Source organism: Heterodontus francisci, chromosome 38 (genome assembly GCF_036365525.1).
Source record: "Heterodontus francisci isolate sHetFra1 chromosome 38, sHetFra1.hap1, whole genome shotgun sequence".
In the NCBI taxonomy this organism is placed as follows: Eukaryota; Metazoa; Chordata; class Chondrichthyes; order Heterodontiformes; family Heterodontidae; genus Heterodontus; species Heterodontus francisci.
In genome coordinates this window covers 24,310,403-24,334,327 of record NC_090408.1, presented here as the reverse complement: position 1 = coordinate 24,334,327, position 23,925 = coordinate 24,310,403, and the positions used below count along the sequence as shown (strand labels likewise).

Below are 23,925 nucleotides of genomic sequence, written 5' to 3'. Positions count from 1 at the left end.
ATTTTTAATGGATCTGTCAGCAAAATGATTTAGTTTAGGTACATGTCTCTGTACAAAAGTTAGTGCCCTGTACTCGCACTTACTCACAAAAAAGTTTTGCTTACTGGATCTGTACAGTCAACGCTGCTAAGTGACATCTCTGGGTGAGAAGTTATTTATCCAGTAAGACACATGCGAACTAAAAATATTCAGATTTTGCCACTTACAGTACAGCATACTTGAAAGCACATTGGCTAAATCTAGCTTATAATGAGAGAGATACCAACACTGCAGTGTTTTAACACAGCATTGTAAAAATTCCAGTATGCTCAGTTTAAAAAAAATTACACTGCAATCTTTTAAATTGGGCCATTGATATTCTGCATTTAAACAATGTGCCTGGTGATGCTACAACTAAATGCACATTAAACTTCGAATGCTACTTAATGCTACACTGGTAAACAGTTGTGCAACTTGGCCTTTAGGTAGAAAAGGTGTGTCCTTTGCAAGTTACTTTTGGACATCCAAATATATTTCTTGCTGTTTAAAATGTTTGGGTCTGTAGTTTAGTTAACCTTAACAACTATATAGTAATGATTTCCCTTTCAATGTCTCAGTTGCCTCCTCCTAGCCTCACCTAGCCCCTTTCTATTTAGCATGTGCATAACACACGCTTCTAGGAATTGTTACAATATTTACTGCAATCTTGAATTAGAAGTAAAAAATTAGTTAGACATGATCATGTTTGGAGTGAAAACAAGCCTATATTTCCAGATTGTAGCTTTATTTCAACCAAGAACCTGTTGAATCTACTGTTTTGTTTTTTTTTTAATTCTCACTTTTAGTTTCTACATGAATTTATCGCATTGTTTTACTTCATGCAGTAAATACGCATGTGTTGATAATTTATGAGAGATTATTTGGGTTGTTGAAATACATAGACAGTTAGGTTATCCATTTGTTTTATAAGCTGAATCCAAGTTAGGTTGCCTAAACATAGCAGAGTGTAGACCTGATTTAAATAGATTGCTCCCAGAATATTTCATCAGACTCCATATAGTCTGGCCTGGCATACTGATATGGAAGGTCTGGGTTCAAAAATATAACAACTTGATATTAGAGTAGGGGTGGTCACTGTCAGCCATCTGTACACAGCAGCTATGAAATTGGATCAGCACCATGGTTGAGTTCTGTTGTGCTTGCAGACGTGAAAGGTCCCCACATGTTTCTCTTTCACTTGGCCACTACACTTCAGCAACAAAGTATCAGATGTCCTGTTGTCTATAATTAACAGCTTGTTAAAGGCTACTTTTAAAATCTCGGCAGAACGATCTGACTATTGTTTTGTGACGAGTCTATTTACCCTCAAACCCTCTAATCATCTTGGTGTCTAATTGTCATTTCTGTAACAATAATAGTGAAAAGGGGAAAAAATAGGAGACTTGTCGTTAGCAGTTTTAATTTCAGAGATTTTGAGAATTGACAGCAATTTGTTCAATCTCTGCAGATAATTGGATGTTACCATTACCAGGGAAGCCCTCTGGCAAATGGCCTTGAGAAAATCCCATCCGAAGCAATCAAGTGTTTTCTTTTTCACTGTCCTTCCCACCATGCTATAGCTCTATTCTGCAGCATGTCTTTGGGCATTTTCTCCTTTTTGTTTATTTGGAGAAAATTAGCCATTTATTTTTCTGTGCAAAAGTTTCCTACAGCCTCCGTGTTGAATACAAGGAATTTCCTTTTTGAAGGTCCACGCGTAGGTTAAGTGAAGCCACCTTGAATAGTGGCCCTTTTTGGCTATGGCTTGATAGCTTTTGATAAAATATGTTGAAGTGCCACAGAATATACCTCGCGACTGATTCATTATACCTGTTTGTACTGTTCTTCACTGCTGCATGGCATCTTTGAATATGAAGTTTACTTCAATTCGCCCCAAAGTTTTGGTGTGACAGACTCTTTTCAGTGAAAGCCAATCCTAACTACGATAGTGTTTCTGCTTTTTCTTGGCAGAGACCTGGATCCATTTCAGTACAGAAGCCACTATGGGGCCAGGCATAGATTCTGATATTGGCAGGGAACATTCATGGGGTCATTTGCTCAAAGATGCACCTGCCAAATTTTGTTCTATGCAAGTGTTGCAGTTGGCAAGAAGGCATCTGGGTCCCCTACAACCTGCTCGAACATTGGTCATGAATCAGTCCAACGTATGGGTTTAGACTTTAAACCAGCATCCATTTTGGTCTAATGACAACATCTCAGTTACTGCTCATGCATTCATCAGCCCTACTAGTACAGCCTTGCAACACTGCTGAAGTAGTCTCAGCTTTGTATCTGGTGTCAATCTAGGTCATTTCTATCTCTGAGCTCCAAAGGATGTGGCTGAAATAACAGAGCCGACCCACTGGCACTAGCTTTCCTTTATGAAGAGAAAGAGCAAAAAATCATTTGCAGGGCTTTCTTTAAGATCCTCTTTCGTGCTGCGTTGCCAGCTATTTAAAAACTTGTTCCAGTATGCAGTCTGTTTGCTGTGATGACTTTTTGTTCAGGTTGTTCCATTATGGATTTTGACCTTTTTTGGCCCAGTGGATTTCTGATGGCATTTTTCTCCACTTAAGACTTTAGTGACCTTACCTTGGCACAGAATGTTAATGAACTATATGTGCTTTCTCATTTGATGTGAATATAGGGGAAGTGAGGTCCTTTGGTCAATCCAATACTTTGCACAAATTTGCAGTTCTGAAGCTTTATCCACCACCTTATTTTTTTCCATTGGAAAATATGACTTCATTGATGTACAAAGAGTCTTTTATGCATAGAATGAAAATGTTTTGTGAATCTAGACAATTTATGTTGATCTGGCATCTTCAGTTGCTTCTTCAATGACCTTCCCTCCATCGTAAGGTCAGATGTGGGGGATATTCATTCATGATTGTACAGTGTTCAGCACCGTTCATGATACCACAGATACTGAAGAATGCAGCAAAACCTGGGCAACATTCCAGCTTGGGCTGATGAGTGATATTTATTAGATTGGAGATACAGCACTGAAAACAGGCCCTTCGGCCCACCGAGTCTGTGCCGAACATCAACCACCCATTTATAATAAATATTCATGCCAAACAAGTGCAAGACAGTAATGATCTCCATCAAAAGAGAACTTAACCATCTCCCTTTGATGTTTAAGGGCACTGCCATCGCTGAAACACCACCACCAACATTCTGGGGGTCACTATTGACCAGAAACTTAACTGGACCAGCCATATAAATTTTGTCGCTACAAGAACAGGTCAGAGGCTGGGAATTCTGCACCAAGTAACTTTCCTCCTGATTCCCCAAACCCTGTCCACCATCTACAAGGCACAAGTCAGGAGTGTGATGGAAAACTCTCCACTTTCCTTGATAAGTGCAGCTCCAACAACACTCAGGAAGCTCGACACCATCCAGGAAAAAGAAGCACTTGATCAGCACCCCATCCACACCCTTAAATGTTCACTTCCTCCACCACCAGCGCATGGTGGCTACAGTGTGTACCATCTACAAAATGCACTGCAACCAAACCTCCTTTGACAGGATCTTCCAATCTCACAATCTGTACCATGGCGGAGGACAAGGGCAGCAGATGCATGGGATGCCACCACCTGCAAGTTCTCCTCCAAGTCACGCACCATCCTGACATGGAACTATATCTCTGTTTCTTCACTGTTGCTGGGTCAAAAACCTGGAACTCCTTACCTAACAGCACTGTGGGTGTAAATAGACCACAAGGACTGCAGCAGTTCAAGAAGGCAGCTCACCACCACCTTCTCAAGGGCAATCGGGGATGGACAACAAATTCTGGCCTAGCCAGTGATGCCCACATTCTATGAATGGATATGAAAAGAACCTGTGAAAACGTAAAATAAATTGTGAGTTGATAATGCTGTTATGCCCCCAGTTCATTTGAAAACAATGTGGTCCTTAAGAGGTGTCAATTCAACCTTTTTTAAAAAAAAAAATAGGGGACGTCATTTCCACTGAACTAACTGTGAGCAAGACTACAAGAGACTCATTGTACTATATCATTTATTCAAGGTAGCATCAGATCTTTGCCAATCATAGCAACTGCGGTTACTAGCCGTGCACCTCTGGTCCATCTGTGGACTGACACCCACTTTCTAGGGCACATGTCCTACAGGGACAGTCGTGATGGTTTGTATATCAGGTCTGTCACTTCTGGATCAGTGTAGGCTGCAATTTAGGCATGGAGAAATTTTCTAGTGAGATTTTCTATTGGTTGAGAAGAGCAGTGAAGGCTGTCACTGCTGAGCTGGTAGAATAAAGGAGTAGAAATAAAGAAGACCATTGAACGATTTTAACGAAAATAAATACAAGGTTAACTTTAGACCACCACTTGTGCAAAAGATAAATTGTACAAGAGTCTTGCAGGTAATATCGCCAGTGTTGACTCAGATTGGTAACAGTGAATTGCACTTTAAGCACCAGCACTAGAAGTCCCATCATGTTCCAGTATTAGGACTAGATTGTGTTTCACTAAACTACCCTTGCGCAGGGTGCAATTTGTAATCTGCTTTACACTGTTTATGTGCATATGTGTATATAATCTGTTAATGAAAATTTAAATCTACTATATTCCTTAAATTGTTATTGAGCTCACAATTACTTCAGGTAGATCATTTGTTGCAGAACATGAACTTCTTCTGAATAATGTTCAGTAAACAGATAGTTTAGATAGAGGATCTGGATCGGCGCAGGCTTGGAGGGCCGAAGGGCCTGTTCCTGTGCTGTAATTTTCTTTGTTCTTTGTTCAATAGTACAATGTACCCAGATATAATACAATTATGTGTTCACTTACTATAGCATATTTCAGAGTGTAGTGTCACAGCTGTTTGAAATTTCTTCACTAAAAAGTTGAACTGTTACAGTTTATGGCCGGTCATTTGGATGTTTACTTCTCTGTCTGATCATTTTTATGCCAAATTTTCTAGACAATATTTCAATTGGAGCATTAAATTTATGTGGTAAAACTGCCATTTTGAATGATGTGATTTATCAGAAAATCATGTGAGGCTTAAATAATTGGGCAATTAGCTAATTTGAGGAAATAAAATTGTAACGGAAGTATTACTGGTCCATCCAGCATCAAAACGTGTTCGGATACCAATTAATTACTTACTTTCCCTTTTGATAGCAACGGGCAGCTTATTTGATTCCAAGTTAACTGGGATTATTTTTGAATGCTGCCTTCTGAGCTATTTTGAACATTATAAAATTATGTATCATTAATTTAAAAAATCAGGTAACTTCACTGGTTAACTTCAGTTCTGATGAAAGGTCACTGACCTGAAACGTTAACTTTGCTTCACTTTCCACAGATGCTGCCAGACCTGCTGAGTATTTCCAGCACTTTTTGGTTTCATTTCAGATTTCCAGTATCTGCAGTATTTTGCTTTTAATTTAACTTCACTGGTTAGTTTGTTGTATAAAGGGGAGCTGTGGTTTTAAGTTTGATTACCCATGTTTTGCTGCTTGCAACTTAAGTTATTTACCATTTTAGCTGTTGACTTTAGCCTGTAACAGGAACATGCTATGGGTAAATATATGTACATGTTTTTTCTGGAGCTTGAAAATGTGAATCATTTTGTTGCCAGGTGTTGTACCTTACTATAAAAGGCTCACCAAAACCTTCATTTCAACGATTGTTTATTGTTGAAATATCTTTGCCACCACAGGGAATAGAGCTCTGGTGCAATTTGGTACAGTTCAACCATGCAAAGGTCTTCTGTCGCTTGAAAGTAGAAACTGGCTGAGGTCCCTTTTCCTGCAGCTATTAGGAAGACATGGGGTCTTTCAGCCATATAAAGAACATTCATTCCTTCAAGGTTTAGATGAGAAGAATGCTGTTTTTTTAAAAATCATCTGCTGAGTTTTTTTAAGTTCTGTTGGTTCAAATTGTAGTCTGTTATTTTTTGATTTAATAGAGTATATTCTCCAACAAAATTGTCTTGTAACTTTCAGTAAGAGTTGCAGACTTGCGTTTGGTAACAGCTGAACTTACATCTGATCAAATAAACAATTGTATTCACTGCAACCAAGTCCTGTTTGCTTGCTGCTTTCAAAATACCTCTTAAACAGAGGGACTTTATTCTCTTAGTTTCTTGTCTCTTCCTTGGAGCTGAAAAGGAGAATCATTGGAATCTGTTCTGCCTATTTCACAAGTTACATTTTGTATAATTTTCTAAACGAGATGTTTGTGGATAATTCCAGAGAAAGTGCTCCATGCGGAGCCTGACAATGTATTTCGAAGAAGTAAAGAGTCTGAAAAGTGGACTTGTAGAGCAACAATATCATAAAGATTAACAGACGTCTGTAACTTGTCAGTTACTTACTGGGAATATAACCATCAAGTTGTGTCGTACCCAGATAAGAGTGTAACCAAGCAGTTTATGACACTTCCTACAGTGCACTGCCATTTTCCCCACATGCCTTGATTCAGTTGGTATTACCCGCCTCTGAGTCAGAGCTTGTGGGTTCAAGTACAGTCCTAGACTTCAGCACATAATCTGAACACTTAATTGCAGTAGTGCAATTATCAGAGTGTGCTATCTTTTGGTGATATGTTAAAGTTGCCTGCTCAAGTGGATGCAATAGGTCTTGTGACATTGTTCAAAGATTCCACTGTCCTGGCCAGCATTCCTCCCCAAGACATCATCACCAAGAATATATTATCTGGTCATTCATTTGTTTGCTTTATGCAAACTGGGTGCTGTATTTGCCTATATAACTGTGACTACACTTCACTACAAGAAAGCCCCCAGCGATTTAACATCCGCAGCACTTAAAGCAGCCAGAAGTACTGCACAAAGAACAGCTAGGCGTTGCGCAAACGACTACTGGCAACACCTATGCAGTCATATTCAGCTGGCCTCAGACACCAGAAACATCAGAGGAATGTATGATGGCATGAAGAGAGCTCTTGGGCCAACCATCAAGAAGATCGCCCCCCTCAAATCTAAATCGGGGGACATAATCACCGACCAACGCAAACAGATGGACTGCTGGGTTGAGCACTACCTAGAACTGTACTCCAGGGAGAATGCTGTCACTGAGACTGCCCTCAATGCAGCCCAGCCTCTACCAGTCATGGATGAGCTGGACATACAGCCAACCAAATCGGAACTCAGTGATGCCATTGATTCTCTAGCCAGCGGAAAAGCCCCTGGGAAGGACAGCATTACCCCTGAAATAATCAAGAGTGCAAAGCCTGCTATACTCTCAGCACTACATGAACTGCTATGCCTGTGCTGGGACGAGGGAGCAGTACCCCAGGACATGCGCGATGCCAACATCATCACCCTCTATAAAAACAAAGGTGACCGCGGTGACTGCAACAACTACCGTGGAATCTCCCTGCTCAGCATAGTGGGGAAAGTCTTTGCTCGAGTCGCTCTGAACAGGCTCCAGAAGCTGGCCGAGCGCGTCTACCCTGAGGCACAGTGTGGCTTTCGTGCAGAGAGATCGACCATTGACATGCTGTTCTCCCTTCGTCAGATACAGGAGAAATGCCGTGAACAGCAGATGCCCCTCTACGTTGCTTTCATTGATCTCACCAAAGCCTTTGACCTCGTCAGCAGACGTGGTCTCTTCAGACTACTAGAAAAGATCGGATGTCCACCAAAGCTACTAAGTATCATCACCTCATTCCATGACAATATGAAAGGCACAATTCAACATGGTGGCTCCTCATCAGAGCCCTTTCCTATCCTGAGTGGTGTGAAACAGGGCTGTGTTCTCGCACCCACACTTTTTGGGATTTTCTTCTCCCTGCTGCTTTCACATGCGTTCAAATCCCCTGAAGAAGGAATTTTCCTCCACACAAGATCAGGGGGCAGGTTGTTCAACCTTGCCCGTCTAAGAGCAAAGTCCAAAGCACGGAAAGTCCTCATCAGGGAACTCCTCTTTGCTGACGATGCTGCTTTAACATCTCACACTGAAGAATGCCTGCAGAGTCTCATCGACAGGTTTGCGTCTGCCTGCAATGAATTTGGCCTAACCATCAGCCTCAAGAAAACGAACATCATGGGGCAGGACGTCAGAAATGCTCCATCCGTCAATATTGGCGACCACGCTCTGGAAGTGGTTCAAGAGTTCACCTACTTAGGCTCAACTATCACCAGTAACTTGTCTCTAGATGCAGAAATCAACAAGCGCATGGGTAAGGCTTCCACTGCTATGTCCAGACTGTCCAAGAGAGTGTGGGAAAATGGCGCACTGACACGGAACACAAAAGTCCGAGTGTATCAGGCCTGTGTCCTCAGTACCTTGCTCTACGGCAGCGAGGCCTGGGCAACGTATGCCAGCCAAGAGCGACGTCTCAATTCATTCCATCTTCGCTGCCTTCGGAGAATACTTGGCATCAGGTGGCAGGACTATATCTCCAACACAGAAGTCCTTGAAGCGGCCAACACCCCCAGCTTATACACACTACTGAGTCAGCGGCGCTTGAGATGGCTTGGCCATGTGAGCCGCATGGAAGATGGCAGGATCCCCAAAGACACATTGTACAGCGAGCTCGCCACTGGTATCAGACCCACCGGCCGTCCATGTCTCCGCTATAAAGACGTCTGCAAACGCGACATGAAATCGTGTGACATTGATCACAAGTCGTGGGAGTCAGTTGCCAGCATTCGCCAGAGCTGGCGGGCAGCCATAAAGACAGGGCTAAATTGTGGCGAGTCGAAGAGACTTAGTAGTTGGCAGGAAAAAAGACAGAGGCGCAAGGGGAGAGCCAACTGTGCAACAGCCCCGACAAACAAATTTCTCTGCAGCACCTGTGGAAGAGCCTGTCACTCTAGAATTGGCCTTTATAGCCACTCCAGGCGCTGCTTCACAAACCACTGACCACCTCCAGGCGCATATCCATTGTCTCTCGAGATAAGGAGGCCCAAAAGAACACTTCAAAAGTAATTGTTTATAAAGTGCTTTGCAATGTCTTGAGGATTGAATAAGGCACTTCCTAAATATTTGTCCTTCCCATCCTTTCTTTTCTTGCCTCTTTTCCCGCCTCTTTTCCCTTTCTCTCAGGACTCCCTGATAAACCAGCGTAATATCAGTCAATCAGGACAGTGTCAGGATTTTTTTTTATTTGTTGACTGGCCAGCATTTATTTCCCATCACTAATTACCCTTGAGAAGGTCGTGGTAAGCTGCCTTCTTGAACTGCTGCAGTCCATATGGTGCAGTTAGGGAGGGAGTTCCCAGATTTTGATTCAGTGTTCGTGAAGGACCGGTGATATAGTTCCAAGTCAGGATGCTGTGTGGCTTGGAGGGGAACTTGCAGGTGGTGGTGTTCCCATGCATCTGCTGCCCTTGTCCTTTTAGATGGTAGAGGTCATTGGATAGAAGGTTCTTCTGAAGGAGCCTTGTTGGCAATCTGTCTTGTAGATGGTGCACACTGCAGCCACTGTGCACTGGTGATGGAGGGAGTGAATGGTTAAGGTGGTGGATAGGGTACCGCTCAAGCGGGCTACTTTGTCCTGGATGATGTTGAACTTCTTCAGTGTTGTTGGAGCTGCACTCATCCAGTCGTGGAGAGTATTCCATCACACTCCTGACTTGTGCCTTGCAGTTGGTGGGCAGTAAAGGCCGGCTTGGGTCTGCAAATGAACCCCGATCTGAGCCCAACGGAACCACATCCAACCCGAGCCCGACGCGGCCCGAGTCCTTTCATTTTTTTTTTCCCGCGCCCGACCGAACCCGACCCCTGGAATATAATCAACTTCATCTACCTTGGATGGAATCGCTCACTGCAGACTAGCTAGTGCAGAGTGTTTCCCGCCTTGACGTCCTAGCTGTCACTGTGTCCGACCTGACCCGAACCCGATACATGTCTGGTCCCATCGGGTTCGGGTCGGGTAGCCATGCTGTAGTGGACAGGCTTTGGGAAGTCAGGAGGTGGGTTATTCGTCGCAGAAATTCCCAGCCTCTGACCTGCTCTTGTAGCCACAAAGTATTTATATGGCTAGTCCAGTTCAGTTTCTGGTCAATGGTAAGTCCCCCAGGATGTTGAAGCTGGAGAATTCAGTGATGGTAATGCCGTTGAACGTCAAGGGGAGATGGTTAGATTCTGTCTTGTTGGAGATGGCCATTGCCCACAACTTGTGTGGCATGAATGTTACTTGCCACTTAACAGCCCAACCCTGAATGTGTCTAGATCTTGCTGCATGTGGGCACAGATGTTTTCAGTATCTAAGGAGTTATGAATAATACTGGGCACTGTGCAATGATCCCCACTTCTGACCTCAGTAGGTCACTGATGAAGCAGTTGAAGATAGTTTGGCCTAGAACACTACCCTGAGGAACTCCTGCAGTGATGTTCTGGGGCTGAGATGATTGGCCTCCAACAACCACAACCATCTTCCTTTGTGCTAGGTATGACCAACCAGTGAAGAGTTTTCCCTCTGATTCCCATTGACTTCAGTTTGGCTAGGGCTCCTTTGTTGCCCCACTTGGTCAAATGTCAATGGTAGTTAGTCTCTCCTTACTCTGGAATTCAGCTGTTTTGTCCGTGTTTGGGTCTAATGAGATCTGGAGCCGAAAGGCCCTGGCGCAACCAAAACTGAGCATTGGTGAGCAGATTATTGATAGCACTATCGACGACACCTTTTATCACTTTGCTGATGTTTGAGTGTGGGCTGACGGGGCGGTACTTGGCTGGATTGGATTTGTCCTGCTTTTTGTGAGCAGGATATCCCTGGGAAATTTTCCAAATTGTCAGGTAGATGCCAACGTTGTAGCTCTACTGGAACAGCTTGGCTAGGGCTGCGGCTAGTTCTGGAATACAAGTCTTCAGTACTACTGCCGGGATGTTGTCGGGGCGCCATAGCCTTTGCTGTATCCAGTGCCTTCAACCATTGCTTGATACCATGTGGAGTGAATCGAATTGGTTGAAGACTGGCATCTGTGATGGTTGGGACCTCGGAGATTGATTATCCGTTCGGCACTTCTGGCTGAAGATGGTTGCAAATGCTACAGCCTTGTCCTTTTCACTGATATGCTGGGCTCCCCCATCATTGAGGATAGGAATGTTTGTGGAGCCATTTGATCCCAGGAATCCCCATAGAATTTCGATCTACACAATCTGCATATGGCACTGTCAAAATTGTTCCTAATGACTTTGCACGACAAGTTCTATGATTGCAAACCGTTCTTTGTGAACAGCTGGGGTGCCTTCACTAATTTGTGTAACTCAAAGTGAGATGGTGTGATCCTACAAACCACAGTTCAAACTTAATATATAACCAAGCATAAACGTATACCTTTTTAAAATAATTGTTTTTCAAAATGTAATTGCCATCTATGATGAAATTCTGTTTTGGTCATGTGGCCAGGATGGGGCTCAGCTGGTGGTTGTTGTATTTGGCACAGTATTGTTGGTGGAATGTGACTGCAGTATAATTGGAACAAGGAGGAAAGATTTCACCACTGAAAGAACACGAGATAAGCTGAGGGTTGACTTAAATAGTATTTGAACTCACAAAGTCATGTCTTTGGCTGATGACTGAAGGGGAATGCTGTTAAAGCCTGTGTGCTTAATTTACTACATATTATCTTGACAGCTGTTGAACCAGTATTTTGGTATAAGTGTAAATGATTAGGCGTTTATCATGAGAAGTAAATTTGCCTGAATGTAATTCCAAGGTTGAAAATGCCAAGTATCATAGTTGTTTGGAGTGTAGATATTTGAAACTTGCCAAGTAATTGCAGATTTTTGTTGCAGATCATTTTACATCTGTAAAATGCCTATATCCATTAGAGACTAATTTTGCATTCATCTAGTGCAAGCCCCATCGGGTGGACATGACTGGATTCTATGTAAGAGCATGTTGTAAAATACTATAGTCTGGACTGTCTCGTCCGGAGAACATAAATTAAATGTGGTTCAATGCCTAACTTATCATTCTGTATTTGCAACTCTCTGAGAACTGTTGTAACTTTTCAACCCCTAAAAAAAAAAAAATCTGAGGATTAATGAGGCACCTTAGACAAAGCACATGATTTTGAAAATATGTATTTAATCATATGAACAATTGAACCCCTCAGTGTCATTTTTTTTTATTCGTTCGGGGGATGTGGGCATTGCTGGCTAGGCCAGCATTTATTGCCCATCCCTAATTGTCTTTGAAAAGGTGGTGGTGAGCTGCCTTCTTAAACCGCTCAGTCCTTGGGGTGTAGGTACACCCACAGTGTTGTTAGGAAGGGAGTTCCAGCATTTTGACCCAGCGACAGTGAAGGAACAGCGATATGGTTCCAAATCAGGATGGTGTGTGGCTTGGAGGGGAACCTGTAGGTGGGGTGTTCCCAAACATCTGTTGCCCTTGTCCTTCTAGGTGGTAGAGGTCATGGGTTTGGAAGATGCTGTCGAAGGAGCCTTGGTGAGTTGCTGCAGTCATCTTGTATATGGTACATGCTGCTGCCACTGTGCATTGGTGGAGGGAGTGAATATTGAAGGTGGTGAATGGGGTGCCAATCAAACGGGCTGGTTTGTCCTGGATGGTGTTGAGCTTCTTGTGTCGTTGGAGCTGCACTTAACCAGGCAAGTGGAGAGTATTCCATCACCCTCCTGACTTGGGCCTTGTAGATGGTGTTCAGGCTTTGTTGGGGGGTGAGGGTCAGAAGGTGAGTTACTGTCCGTAGAATTCCCAGTCTCTGACCTGCTCTTGTAGCCACAGTACTTATATGGCTGATCCAGTTAAGTTTCTGGTCAATGGTAACCCCCAAGAGGTTGATAGTGGAGGATTCAGCAATGGTAATGCCACTGAATGTCAAGGGGAGATAGCTGGATTCCCTCTCTTGTTGGAGATGGTCATTGCCTGGCACTTGTGTGGCACGGATGTTACTTGCCTTTGTCCAGGTCTTGCTGCATATGTACACGGACTGCTTCAGTATCTGAGGAGTCGCAAATGGTGCTGAACATTGCGCAAATCATCAGCAAACATCCCCACTTCTGACCTTATGGATAGAAGATCATTGGTGAAGCAGCTGAAGATGGCTGGGCCCAGAACAAAACCCCGAGGAACTCCTGCAGTGATGTCCTTGGACTGAGACAACGATAACCATCTTCCTTTGTGCTAGGTATGACTCCAACCAGTGGAGAATTTTCCCCCTGGTTCCCATTTACTTCAATTTGGCTAGGGCTACTTGATGCCACACTCGATCAAATGCTGCTTGGTGCCAAGGTCAGTCACTCTCACCTCACCTCTTGAGGTCAGCGTTTCTGACCATGTTTGAACCAAGGCTGTAATGAGGTCAAGAGCTGAGTGGCCCTGGCGGAACCCAAACTAAGCATCAGTGAGCAGGTTATTGCTGAGTACGTGTTGCTTGATAGCACTTTCAACGACCCCTTCCATCACTTTGCTGATGATCAAGAGTAGACGGATGAGGCGGTAATTGGCCGGGTTGGATTTGTCCTGCCTTTTGTGTACAGGATATAACTGGGCAATTTTTCACGTTGCTGGGTAGATGCCAGTGTTGTAGCTGTACTGGAACAGGTTGGCTAGGGGCGCAATTAGTTCTGGAGCACAAGTCTTCAGTACTATTGCCCGAATGTTGTTAGCCCCATAGCCTTTGCAGTATCCAGTGTCTTCAGCCATTACTTGATATCAGATGGAGTGAATCAGATTAACTGAGGACTGGCATCTGTGATGCTGGGGACTTCAGGAGGAGGCTGAGACGGCTTATCCACTTAGCAGTTCTGGCTGAAGATGGTTGCAGTTGCTTCAGTCTTGTCTTTTGCTGGGCTGCTCCATCATTTATGGAGCCTCCTCCTCCTGTTAGTTGTTTAATTGTCCACCACCATTCACAACTGGATGTGGCAGGACTGCAGAGCTTAGATCTGATCCATTGGTTGTGGGAGTACTTAGCTCTGTCTATCGCATGCTGCTTCCGCTGTTTGGCATGCAAGTAGTCCTGTGTTGTAGCTTCGCCAGGTTGACACCTCATTTTTAGGTATGCCTGGTGCTGCTCCTGGCATGACCTCCTGCACTCTTCCTTGAACCAGGGTAAATCCCCCAGCTTGAGGGTAATGGTAGAGTGGGGTTATGCTGAGCCATGAGGCTACAGATTGTGGTTGAATACAATTCTGCTGCTGCTGATGGCCCACAGCGCCTCATGGATGCCGAGTTTTGAGTTGCTAGATCTGTTCAATATTTAGCACAGTGGTAGTGCCACACAACACGATGGAGGGTATTCTCAGTATGAAGACAGAATTTCGTCTCCACAAGGAATATGCGATGGTCGCTCCTACCAATACTGTCATAGACAGATGCATCTCCGACAGGTAGATTGGTGAGGACGAGGTCAAGTAGGTTTTCCCCTCTAATTGGGAGTCACACCACATGTCCTTTAGGACTTGGCTAGCTTGGTCGGTCGTGGTGCTACCAAGTCACTCTTGATCGACATTGAAGTCCCCCATCCAGAGTACATTCTGTGCCCTTGCCACTCTCTGTGCTTCTTCCACGTGGTGTTCAACATGGAAGAGTATGGGTGGGGTGGGGGGTGGTGTTGGTGGTGATGCCGTGGGGGGGGGTGGTTGTTGTTGGGTGAGCTCGGAAGTTTCTGTTCCCATGTTTGACCTGATGCCATGAGACATCATGGGGTCCGGAGTCAGTGTTGAGGACTCCCAGGGCAACTCCCTCCTGATAGTATACCACTGTGCTGCCACCTCTGGTGGGTCTGTCCTGTCAGTGGGACAGGACATACCCGGAGATGCTGTCTGGGACATTGTAAGCTATGAATCCGTGAGTATGACTATGTCAGGCTGTTGCTCTCACAATTGTGACACAAGCCCCCAGATGTTAGTAAGGAGGACTTTGCAGTGGTGTCTAGGTTGATGCCGGTTGGTCTGTCCGGTTTCATTCCTTTTAGACTTTTCCCTAGTAGTTTTGTCGAGGCCAGTTCAGAGGGCATTTAAGAGTCAATCACATTGCTGTGGGTCTGGAGTCACATGTGGGGCGGCGCAGTGGTTAGCACCGCAGCCTCACAGCTCCAGCGACCCGGGTTCAATTCTGGGTACTGCCTGTGTGGAGTTTGCAAGTTCTCCCTGTGTCTGCGTGGGTTTCCTCCGGGTGCTCCGGTTTCTTCCCACATGCCAAAGACTTGCTGGTTGATAGGTTAATTGGCCATTATAAATTGCCCCTAGTATAGGTAGGTGGTAGGGAAATATAGGGGCAGGTGGGGATGTGGTAGGAATATGGAATTAGTGTAGGATTAGTATAAATGGGTGGTTGATGGTCGGCACAGACTTGGTGGGCCAAAGGGCCTGTTTCAGTGCTGTATCTCTAAATAAATAAATAAATAAATAAGTAGGTCAGACCCAGTAAGGACAGCAGATTTCGTTCCCTAAAGGACAAGTGAATCAGATGGGTTTTTACAACAATCAACAATGGTCACCAATACTGAGACTAGCTTTTTTTTAAATTCCAGATTTATTAATTGAATTTAAATTCCGGCAGCTGGCTGCCATGGTGGGATTTGAACTAGTGTCCCCAGAGCATTAGCCTGGGCCTCTAGATTGCTAGTCCAGTGACATTACAACTATGCCACCACCTCCCCTTTGTTACCTCTAGACTGGACTATTCCAATGCTTTCCAGGCTGTTCTGTTACCTTGTATCCTTTGTAAACTGAAGCTCATCCAAAATGCTGCTGCTTGTATTGTAATTTGCAAAAAGTTCCGGTTACCTAATCCCCCTGTGCTCGCTGACCTGCACTTGGCCCTGCTGGCAATGTCTTGATTTTAAAGATTCTCATACTTGTTTTCAAGTTGCTCCACTCCTTTCTTCTCCAGCTGTACATCCCTCTTGAGACTTCTGCACTCCTTTAATCTGGTGTCTTGTACATCCCTGATTTTCATCACTCCACCATTGGTGATTGTGCCTTCAGCTGCTTTGTCCTTAAACTTTGGAATTCTCTCCCAAAACCTTTCACCCTCTCTATCTCCCCTTAAAACCTACCTCTTTGACCTAGTTTTTTGTCACCTGACCTAATATCCCCTTGTGTGGCTCAGTGTAAGATCGCTCCTGTGAAGCGTCTTTTAAATGTTTTACTGTGTTGAATAAATGCAAGTAGTTATTGTTGTGAAACCCATGTGGAATGACCCTTTTTTTTCAACAGACTTCAGGTAATCTAATCCCCCAGTCCAAATCTAAACCTATAAATTATGGTTTACTGAACTCTATGGATAGTTCATAAATAGACTAGTTTTGAGCATTTAGAATTCATCTGTTTTACATGGAGAAGTAAAAACTCATTTATTTTTGAGCAGGTTAGCAATTATGTTTTTTTTTAAAACAACAGTCCAAGCTTTATTCATTCCCTCCATAAATGCCTAAATTGTGCCAGTTCATCTTTTTCTCTTTGCATTTGGCTTGCTTGATGGCACAGGTTTTACCATCTGTTATGTATTTAAGGGTTGGAGTCGAAGCCTACTGCTGTTCTGAATATCTGAACTTACATATCCTATGCATTGATCAATAGAATATAGATTCCAATCAGTCCTATACACTCACCAGTAGCATCTATCTTTACTAATCAATGTCTTCCATCAATGAGTAGAAGACATATCTGTAGTGTACCTACTAATCTGACCTCTACACTAATCAATGGAATAGCTAAAATATATGAAAAAGCTTCTAGTCTACAAAGCCTCACTTTGTTTTTTCATTCTTTTTGTCAACTTCTTCCATTGCAAATTCCAGTGTAAACATAATGATGTAGATCTCACTGTAATTACACCTCTTTCCGCCCAACCCAAGCCTCAGCCAGCGGTGATGCTGTAGTGCCTTAGTTTTGTATCTGATACCAAATAAAATAAGGATAGCGCATATGGCTTTAAAATGGGGACTAAATTGTGTGTAAGCCCAGTTACATAACCCTGCATCACCAGAAGAGTACACTTGGCTGTTGCTTCTTGAAAGATCAGCAAGTATCTGCAGTATACTTACTGATTCATCCCAGACCCATTGTTTCAGCCTGTTCCTGCCCCACTAAACTTATTTCTTCCTATCTTGACTATCTTTTCTCTGCTGGTCCAGTCTCTTCCTTCCTACATCCGTGATTCTTCGGATGCCCTACATCATTTGACAATTTCCTGGCCCTAACCGCCGCCTCTTCACTATGGATGTCCAATCTCTCTGTACCTCCATCCCCCACCAGGACGGTTTGAGGGTTCTCCTCCTCTTCCTTGAACAGAGGCCCAACCAGTCCCCATCCACCACCACCACCCTCCTCCGCCTGGCTGAACTTGTTCTCACATTGAACAACTTCTCCTTCAACTCCACTCACTTCCTTCAAGTAAAAGGTATTGCTATGGGTACCCGCATGGGTCCTAGTTATGCCTGTCTCTTTGTGGGGTATGTTGACCATTCCTTGTTCCACTCTTACTCGGGCCCCCTCCCCCAACTCTTTTTTTTCCGGTACATTGATGACTGTATCGGTGCCGTTTCCTGCTCCCACCCCGAACTGGAAAACGTTATCAACTTTGCTTCCAATTTCCACCCTTCTCTCACCTTTACATGGTCCATCTCCGACACTTCCCTTCCTTTCCTCAACTTCTCTGTCTCCACCTCTGGGGATAGGCTGTCTACTAATATTCATTATAAGCCCACCGACTCCCACAGCTACCTCGATTACACTTCCTCACACCCTGCCTCCTGCAAGGACTCCATTCCATTCTCCCAGTTTCTCCGTCTCCGACGGATCTGCTCTGATGATGCAACCTTCCACAACAGCGCCTCTGATATGTCTTCCTTTTTCCTCAACCGAGGATTTCCCCCCCACTGTGGTTGATAGGGTCCTGAACCGTGTCCAGCCCATTTATCGCAGTTCTTCCTTTATGCCTTCCCCTCCCTCTCAGAACCGTGACAGGGTTCTCCTTGTCCTCACTTTCCACCCCACCAGCCTCCACAGTCAAAGGATTATCCTGCACCATTTCTGCCATGTCCAGCGTGATGCCACAACCAAACACATCTTCCCCTCCCCTCCCAGCATTCCGAAGGGATCATTCCCTCCGTGACACCCTGGTCCCCTCCTCCATTTCCCCCGACACCGTGTCCCCTTCCCACGGCACCTTCCCATGCAATCGCAGGAGGTGTAATACCTGCCCTTTTACCTCCTCTCTCTTCACTATCCAAGGCCCCAAGCACTCCGTTCAGGTGAAGCAGCGATTTATTTGTACTTCTTTCAACTTAGTATACTGTATTCGCTGCTCACAACCCGGTCACCTCTACACTAGGGAGACCAAACGCAGATTGGGTGACGGCTTACTGAACGCCTCCGCTCAGTCCGAAAGCATGACCCCGAGCTTCTGGTTGCTGGCCATCTCAACACTCCCCCCTGCTCTCATACCAACATTTCTGTCTTTGGCCTGCTCCAGTGTTCCAGTGAACATCAACGCGAGCTCGAGGAGCAGCACCTTATCTTTTGATTAGGCACTCTACAGCCTTGTGGACTGAACATTGAGTTCAATAACTTCAGAGCATGACTGGCCTTTTTTTAATATTTTATTTTTTATTTTATATATTTTATTTTATTTATTCCTCAAAGTAAATAAAAAATCTTGCATTTATATAGTGCTTCCAATTTCCCAGGCCATTCCAAAGCACGTTAAAGCCAGTGAACTGTATTTGAAGTGTAATCACTGTTGTAATGTTGGCAAAATGGTATAGCAAGGTCCCACAAACAGCATTGAGGTGAGTGAATGAATATTTTGTTTTAGTGGTGCTGAGTGAAGGATTAAAGTTGGCCAGGATACTAGGAAACTCAGCTCTTCTTCAAAGAGTGCTGTGGGATCTTGCATATCACCTGATCAGGCAAACCATCCTCTGTTGAACATCTAACCAAAAAGATAGCACCTCCAATGCAATAACTTTCCCTCAGTACTGCACTGAAGTGTCAGCCTAGACACTGTACTCCAATCTCTAGTTTGGGGCGTGAATCCACAACCTTCTGGCTAAGGCTCACACTTGAGAGCAGTGTCTCCGCAGCCATAGAAATTATAATTTCCATGAACAGTTCAACAAAATTGGAGAAAAATATGACTCTTTGTTAAATGAGAATGTAATTATTAGACCCTGACAAGTTAAATTTAAGTAAGATGAAGCGTTTGTACTTGTTAAATTTTGAAATGATGCCAGTTTAAAGAAATCAATACCCTTTTTAAGTTCTGTTTTCCCTGAAGGTGGAAAGCTGATATTTGTACAATAAAGAATAAACAAACTTGTACTTATATAACACTTGTCATAACCTTAGGATGCTCTGAATTACTTCTAGTATGTTGCCAGTGTTACATCAGCAAGCTGTTAAGCAGCAGCTATTTTGTGAAAAACAAGATCCCCCAAAAATTGAGACTGACCAGTTGATGTGTAATAAATGATGCTGTTGAGGAATGATTGTTGGCCAGAAATTTCTCTGCTATTCAAATGGCACCAGGGTATCTTTTATGTCTACCTGATAGTTAGATGGGGCCTCAGTGTCATCTAAAAAGAAAATGGCACCTCCAACAGTGCAGCATTCCTTAAATACTGCAGTGACGTCTCAACCTAGATTATTTTCTCAAGTTCTGGATATGGGCTTCAACCAACATGCCATCATTGATCCAAACTGACGCTGATCATATTGCTTTCTGTGCTTGCATCTTGCTGCATGTTTTACATTTCCATGGAAAAGTCCCTTTTTAGTTGGGCTATTATGGCCGGAAAAAGCTATATAGCTTCCAACCATAACAGTAACAGTCAATGGGGAGCAAACATTACCAATAACAAATGCAGAGGCTAAGTGCGTCTCTGGGTGAAAAGGAAAGTCTTGACTATTATAAAGAAAAAAAGGTTACTGGAAGCAGACAGATTCGATTTTTCTCAGTCTTCTCCCAGCAGGCATTACATTGTGGGCACGTAGCCCATGATATTTCTTTCAGTAAAATTCATGAGCTGACAATGATGGTCTGCACATGTCATTTCAAACCATGAGCTCCCTGCATGTGCAGAATGAACCCAGTGCCAACCAAACCCCTGTAGTGCATGTGACACCAGTAGAATCATCGAATGATGCAGCACATTTAAACAAATCTTAGTCATCTTTCATATTGGTACTTCTGTAAATAGAACTGGTAGCTTTCTCATCTTCGTACAGTAGCCTATAATTTCCTAAACAAAATGGCAATAGCATTTTTAATAGCTAGTTTCCACAAAAAATGGATTCTTGTGTGAGAGCAACCAATTTTTTTGTGTTACTACATTTCCCTATTTCATGTCTTCTAAGTTTGCCAATTTAGAGATGTAAATAGAACATTTTGTCTTCACTTTTATGATTAATTAAAATGAGAACGTATTCTGGAGCCAGCTTGTATCCAATTTTACTACAATTGTGAAATGTCTCTCCTGTACCTTGAGGATTTATGATATAAAGAAATTAATGATACCATCCAGGGAAATAGTGTATAGTATTTTGACGCAAACCCCACATGCCAAATGGAAATATTAATTTCATCGTGTGGAACTTTGCCTGAGATTTTTCCTGGAAATTGTTCGTAACTTTTAAAATAGAACAGCTAACAACCAAGATGGCCACGCATCAGTTTGCATATGAAAAACCCAAAGGATCAGGCTAAAGACAGATGTGATTAACTCTGCCTAGCCAGAACAATGGGGTGCTCTCTGTTTCACATATCTGGGATAGCCTTATCAACATGGTTGTCAAAAGCCATCGACACCTATTGACTTTGAAAGAGCCAATCTTCCCCCCCCCCCCCCCCCCCCACCCACCAAATATGTCTGAACAGCCTGAGGGGAGAGCCTTGAATTTCAAAGACCCTTCTGGAAGATTCTCGTTCAAACTCCGAGGTGGTATATCACATTGACTGCTTGGGCCACTCTGGAAACCTGAGTGGAGACTCAGAAGGCAAACTGTAACTGAAATCCAGCAAGGGGACATCTCTCTCCTCTCTCCAGTAAAGTCCCAGAGAAGCTACAATTTCAACTAAAGACTCTTGGGACTGAGAGTCAGTATTTAAATTCCATTTATTCAGGACTCTACTCCAACCTCTCAACTCTCTTTTCCCCTCTGTAATCTATTTGTGTGGTTGGGGCGGGGGGTGGTGGGGGGAGTTTTGTGTGAATATGGGCATAGATGCATAGTATATTTTAGTAATTTTAACTGGTTTAGAGTGATAAGGTTAATAAACTTGCATTTTTCTTGTTTAAACTCAAGAAAACCTCTGGTTCATTTTCAATTATATTAGAGGAACAGAAGCAAGTGCTCACTGAGGTGGTAAGTTCAATCACTGTGTTAAAAAGTTAAACCCTGTTGCAGTCAAACCAGAGAAGGGGTGAAAGGGGAGCCTGAGACCTCTTCCTCAACTGGTCGTGACAGAAAGCTATACAAAGATGGTTTGCTGGGCAGTACTTTGAGTACCCTATCATTCTCATGGATTTTTACTGATCCAGGGCAGTAAAGATTGACTAAGCTTTCCAGAATTCTTTCTCTCAAAATCTTATTCCATTAAGACAAGAATGTAGATAAATGTTTGAATTGGCAATTACCTTTTGATTTTTCCTTTCAAATTTCCAAGACCAAACTGAATTAAATACTAAGTATTTCATGGAATGCAAGTTTGTGCAATGGGCTAGGTTATTCGGAGCCGCATTTCTTTGCTGACGTGGGTTCGAGAAATTGCTAAGCGTCTTAGGACATTCTTCCTACACTTAAGGCACTAAGCAATTTCTTAAGGATGTAAAAGTGGTGGTCTGAGAGAGGGATGAAAGAAATGAGTTGAAGGAGTGCATCTCGCATTATAAGTCCATTAGCATTGGGCATGGCACTGGGAGGGAAGAGACAATTGTTCCAACACATTAGCCACCAGACAGAGGGAGGAATTGAACTGGAGGAAGAGGTGTCCCATCTGTAGTAATTTTGTCAGCAGGTGCTGACCAATCTCCTGAATTTCTGGCTGTTAACACATATGACAACTATTGAGTGTTGTCGCCTCTCTCTGCAGCTACTTTGCACTAAAACTAAACTCGAACAGTGCTCCAATTACATACTGCCAAGATTGAAGAATTTAATTATAATCCCATCTTCGTTATACATGCTGTGTGTATAAAACCACTGTCTACTTCACGTAGTGAAGCTGCGGTACTCCTACACCTTGACTCCATTTCGATAAACAGCATCTGTGAAGTTGCAGCATTTTATAATTGTGGCGTGTGCTTCCCAGTATTCAGGAAGGGTTGTCTACAGTATGAAGGCATCCTGCCAAATTCAAGATGCTTAAGGCATTCAGGGCAGCCTCAGCCGTTCAAAAACAAGTACATGGAGTACAGAACTCTCGTTAAATTGGAAGGCTTCAGTCTGGTCATCAAAATACAAATAGGGGGCACCTTGTTAAAAGATCCTACCAAACCATAGTGGTGCATGTTTTGTTTGACATCTAAAGAATTTTGAATAGCTATTGTTCATCATAGAAACAAATGCCATCCTTCCTCATAAAAACAAATATGAAATGCTTTAATAGTTAAACAGTGAGTTTAGAAATTGCACTTATAGCCATGTAATTATTGCTAATATTTTAAAGACAAATTGGATTGTCATCAACTAGATGATAGGCCCCATGGCAAAACCAGTCCAGAAAGGCAACACAGATATGAAAGAATCAAAGCAAATGCCAAATGCCCTGGTATCAAAACAGCTTTATAAAGTATGCTCATTGTTTTAAAAAATCAATTCTGTAATCAGCTTTGAAGCTACAAAGGTGTCTGAGTGTTTCTGCAGAGTGTGGTATAGCTCCAACCTAAAGGGTCTAATGTGGAGCAAGTATCCTGTGATGGATAGGTTACTGTACATCTTGTAATATTGTTGCACGTCCGCAGTTATAGAGACACAGCGGCATTTCAAGGCAATTTTTGACATTTCAATAATGCCTTTTCCCTCCCAAAACCAGTAATATGGTGATTTGTATTCATTCATGGGATGTAGTTGTCACTGGCCAGGCCAGCATTTATTGCCCATCCCTAATTGCCCTTGAGAAGGTGGTGGTGAGCTGCCTTCTTGAACCGCTGCAGTCCATTTGGGGTAGGTATACCCACAGTGCCGTTAGGAAGGGAGTTCCAGGATTTTGACCCAGCGACAGTGAAGGAACGGCGATATAGTTCCAAGTCAGGATGGTGTGTGACTTGGAGGGGAACTTGCAAGTGGTGGTGTTCCCATGTATTTGCTGCCCTTGTCCTTCTAGTTGGTAGAGGTCACGGGTTTGGAAGGTGCTGTCTAAGGAGCCTTGGTGCATTGCTGCAGTGCATCTTGTAGATGGTACACACTGCTGCCACTGTGCGTCGGTGGTGGAGGGAGTGAATGTTTGTAGATGGGGTGCCAATCAAGTGGGCCACTTTGTCCTGGATGGTGTGAAGCTTCTTGAGTGTTGTTGGAGCTGCACCCATCCAGGCAAGTGGAGAGTATTCCATCACACTCCTGACTTGTGTCTTGTAGATGGTGGACAGGCTTTGGGGAGTCAGGAGGTGAGTTACTCGCCTCAGGATTCCTAGCCTTTGACCTGCTCTTGTCGCCACGGTATTTATATATTTTTTTAAGAGATACAGCAATGAAACAGGCCCTTCGGCCCACCAAGTCTGTGCCGACCATCAACCACCCATTTATACTAATCCTATAGCTGGCGGGCAGCCATAAAGACAGGGCTAAATTGTGGCGAGTCGAAGAGACTTAGTAGTTGGCAGGAAAAAAGACAGAGGCGCAAGGGGAGAGCCAACTGTGCAACAGCCCCAACAAACAAATTTCTCTGCAGCACCTGTGGAAGAGCCTGTCACTCCAGAATTGGCCTTTATAGCCACTCCAGGCGCTGCTTCACAAACCACTGACCACCTCCAGGCGCGTATCCATTGTCTCTCG

General features: G+C 43.7%; 1 protein-coding gene across 4 annotated transcripts in view; it reads left to right on the top strand.

The window, feature by feature from the left end:
• Nucleotides 1-23,925, top strand: part of LOC137352429 (E3 ubiquitin-protein ligase NEDD4-like) — a 139,186-nt gene that overhangs the window by 51,007 nt on the left and 64,254 nt on the right. The gene's annotated exons all lie outside the window — the stretch shown is intronic.